The 4,158-nt window shown below is 41.0% G+C and overlaps 1 pseudogene; it reads left to right on the top strand.

Moving 5' to 3' along the window:
- The first annotated feature begins 1,504 nt into the window (after positions 1 to 1,504).
- On the top strand, positions 1,505 to 3,395 carry LOC132057555 (cytochrome P450 71A3-like; annotated as a pseudogene).
- The last annotated feature ends 763 nt before the right edge of the window (positions 3,396 to 4,158 follow it).

Raw genomic sequence — 4,158 nt, 5'->3', positions numbered from 1 at the left:
AGGGATACCGCCTCACATCGAATCCCCTGTCCGAGACCGTGGACGGCTTGTCGACCTCGAGATCTTTGTTAAAATTGAATTTGGCCGGAATAATATCCGAAACTGCGAGCTCGATTTTTGCCGGGGATCCCGGATCGGATCCCGGTGATGACATCGGTGGAACTTCGTGGGAAGTAGACTCAGACATATCGGAAATACGAAAGGGGAAGGGTTGGAAAGTAAAAAAGGAAGTGGAGAAACTTGTGTCTCGAAAACAACGAAACAACGAAATACCGAACCAAAGCAAATGGCAAAAGCAGCCTCTTTGCACTAATTTCGAGTCGGTGATTCAAACAACAAGTCGAATGCAACTGTTAGCAATTTATGGGAATGTAAAGGAATATAGAGAGAAGGGGAAGCTGAAGAGAAGAGGAGCATGAAAAATGACAAGTGAGTGGGTGATGGGCCTTATATAGGCGAGAAAGAGGAACGGTTACCGAGGGTGACCAATCGCATAGCGCCGCGTGTCCCCATCATTAATGAGAGGCGACGTGGCAGAACGTGCAAAAGGCGGTTGGCAGAGGCGTTACGTGGCCATTCCCGCCAAAATTTAAAGATAAGAACGAGTCGGCCGAGTCACCGGTTTCTAAGGTTATTCACTTCCCGCGCCCCCCCCGGTGGACCGGCATGACGAGAAGTGAGGGGCTATCTGTATACGGGGAAAACCGGACGTAACGTAAACCGATGAAGTGAGGTCCGGGGCGAGGAAGATGGGAACGTGCCTGATTACATTCGAGCTGAACCGGAGTAGCGCCTTACCGAGCCGAACCGGAGGAGCGCTTATACCGTAGCCGGGCAAGGGTGCCATTCGGTTCCACGTGGCCGTAGGCCCGTATGATCGTTGGATCGGTATGACCGTTGGTCCGGTGGTTGTTGGTCCCGATACGCCCGCGCGCGCGAGCCGCGCGTCGCAGCGTCTTGTCACCGCCGCCCACCGACCACGCGTGTGTCGACGGCGCGTCGTCACCAAATCCCACCAAATCCGTTCGTAGCCGTCCTTATTATTATTATTTTATTCGGTTCACATTGGAGGAAGCTTGATGGAGGCAGCACTATAAATAGGGGACACCCCCCTCCTTTGTGGGGGTTGGCACCTTTTATCTTCAAAAAGAATACCTTGAATAGAAGAAGCTCATATATCATTTTCTCCTCTCATTCGTCCATTCGGCCAAGGCTGTTTCCTCTTAATATTGTTGTTTATGATATGATATATTGTTTATGACGTTTATATCTTTAGCTATCTTATTGATGAACCTTCAAACCTCTACTTTCTTTTGTCTTATCAATCTCATGAACTAAGCACATATCCTATACCCACATATAAATTCAATTGATTATCCGATTTCGGGGTAAACAACTTTAATTACGTTTGTTTTAAGGTTGCTATATACGTCAGAGATATTTCTCTCTCCAAATATCATATACCCAATTCTAGATTTCTTCACAATACTCAGTTGGGGCAAAAATGGAGCTTCCCTGGTAATCTGTCCTTGTTCCTCGGCTTGTTTTCATTTTCTTTCTTCACAAGTGGTTCTCTACTACTTCAAACACCCAAAAAAAGTTACCACCATCTCCAAGAAAGCTCCCAATCATAGGAAATTTGCACCAACTTGGGTCGCATCCTCACCGTTCTCTCCATAAACTATCTGAAAAACATGGTCCAGTTATGCTACTTCACTTGGGCAGTAAGCCAGTTCTCGTTGCTTCTTCTGTTGAAGCTTCTCGTGATATCAAGAAAACTCACGATCTCGTCTGGTCAAACAGGCCTAAATCAAGCATTGCTGATGGACTCATTTATGGCTCCAAAGACGTGACCTTTAGTCCCTATGGTGAATACTGGAGGCAAATTAAAGTGTTATCGTGCTACACCTTCTCAGCAACAAAAGAGTTCAATCTTATCGTCATGTGAGAGAAGAAGAAACATCAAACATGATTGATAAGATCAGGAAAGGGTGTGATTCTTCGAATTCAGTGATAGATTTGAGATATTTTTTAAGTTGTGTGACTAATAACATAATCATCAGAGTGGCCATAGGACATACAATGAAGGGGAACATGGAATAGATGCTAAGGCTACCCTAGAAGAACTTCTAGCAACTTTTAGGTATTTTTATCATTGGGATTATATTCCATGGCTTAAATGGATAAATAAAATCAATGGCTTGGACACCAGAGTGAAGAAAGTAGCTAAAGACTTGGATGCATTTCTTGATAATGTGATTGAAGAACACATAATTAGGAACAAGAAAGAAGAATACCGCGAGGGTGAAGCTAAAGATTTCGTGAATGTTTTGCTGGAAATTCAGAATGGAAAGCAAACTGGATTTCCTCTTCAAAGGGATTCATTGAAAGCTATTCTCTTGGTAATTAGCATCCCTTGTATGGTTTATTTCCTCCTTGGCGCGTCTTGTTTTAATTTTTTAAAGCATTGGATATAATTCGTACTAATATATTGCTTCATAGTTCAAATTTAAAAACTTGCTGACTTGGAGTATTTATGCCTATTAGTTTGAATTCTATAACATCTCTGATATATTTTCATAAGTCTAATTTATTATTTAATTACTAAAATTTAGAAATTCGTAGTTTATGTCCTATGTCTTAAGGCCTTTTTTTTTTTTTTTTTTTTTATAATTCATCCACCCAGAGTAAAAATGGAGCTCATAAACTTTTTTTTTATTTGTGTTTCTTTTAATGCAAAGGACTCGTTTACTAATGTCATTCGTGCTCACAAATTCCTCTCCAAATTCCATGTATATTATTCATGTATTCATTCAGTTCAATATCCAAGTGTCCATATCAGACAAGTATTGATGACGGTTAGTATTCACGTATTCATGCCAATTAGGTGTTCATGTCAGTCAAGATCATGTTTCAGTTACCCTGTTATATCATGTCATATGTATTATGATGCCCTGTGAGGCTTGTGTTGTGTGTTGGTTAGCTGACAAGTGTTGGAGAAATGTTGGGATAGTCCTAGTTACAAAAGAAACTCTGCCAAAATTTCTGTAGAGTTCCAAAGTTAGTCCCCGTTCTAGCCATGATCACTATTCAAGAACAAATGATCCATGTCTCATAATTCATGTTCATGTATTCAGAATTCAAAATGTGAAAGAAGTGGTAGTGGAGGGGAGGTGGAATAGAGCAAATTTGATAGAAGTACTCACTGAGGACATTGTTGATCATATAGTAGAGAATATAACCCCACCCAGAGAGGAAAGAGATACTCATAGACCATGGTGGATACTAGACACAAGAGGGGAATTTTCAATTAAATCAACTTGGGATTTTATTAGGCTGAGGGGACCACAAGTGGAAAGTTACAGGTTCATGTGGATAAAGGGGTTGCCTTTTAAGATTTCCTTTTTTCTTTGGAGATCTCTTGGAAATTCAAAATTCCTACAGATGATGTGTTAAAAAAGATGAATATCAATTTAGTGTCTAGGTGTTGGTGTTGTATAAGTCCTATGGAGGAGACTATGCACCATTTGTTTCTAACATCAGATACAGCTAAAAGGACATGGTCATTTTTCTGCAATGCTGCAGGAATAAGCATGGAAGGAGTGCAGCTGCAACAATTGATTGTGAAGTGGTGGAGGGCACCGAATCGGAAGATTGAAACGATATATATCTTTGCGGCCATCAATTATAATTTGGGAACTTTGGAAGAGAAGAAATGGTATTAAACATGGGCACAGGAAGGTTAATAGTTCAGTTATCTATCTAGTCTTACTCTCTATTCAAAGACTAGTATTATGCAGGAATCCCTCTATTAGAAATATTCCTGCTGGATGGAAGGAATTGATTCAAATGTTGGAGGGAGGCAAGGCAAGAGTGAAGGTAACACAAGTTAAATGGAATTTACCTCCATTGGGGTGGTGTGATTGCAACACAGATGGTGCTTCTAGAGGTAACCCAGGGAGGAGTGCCTATGGTTTTAGTTTGAGAGATGCTGAAGGGAATTTACTATATGCACAAGCTGAGGAGATTGGTTATGCCACAAATATAGAAATAGAAATTGTGGCTATTTTGGAGGCCTTGAGGTACTGCAAGCAACAGGGGCTTCACAACATCATTTTTCAGATAGATTCTCAAACTATTCAGAAAATATTGTCTGAA

This window comes from Lycium ferocissimum, chromosome 5, assembly GCF_029784015.1.
Source record: "Lycium ferocissimum isolate CSIRO_LF1 chromosome 5, AGI_CSIRO_Lferr_CH_V1, whole genome shotgun sequence".
NCBI classification, from domain to species: Eukaryota; Viridiplantae; Streptophyta; class Magnoliopsida; order Solanales; family Solanaceae; genus Lycium; species Lycium ferocissimum.
This window is presented reverse-complemented; position numbering and strand designations above follow the sequence as displayed.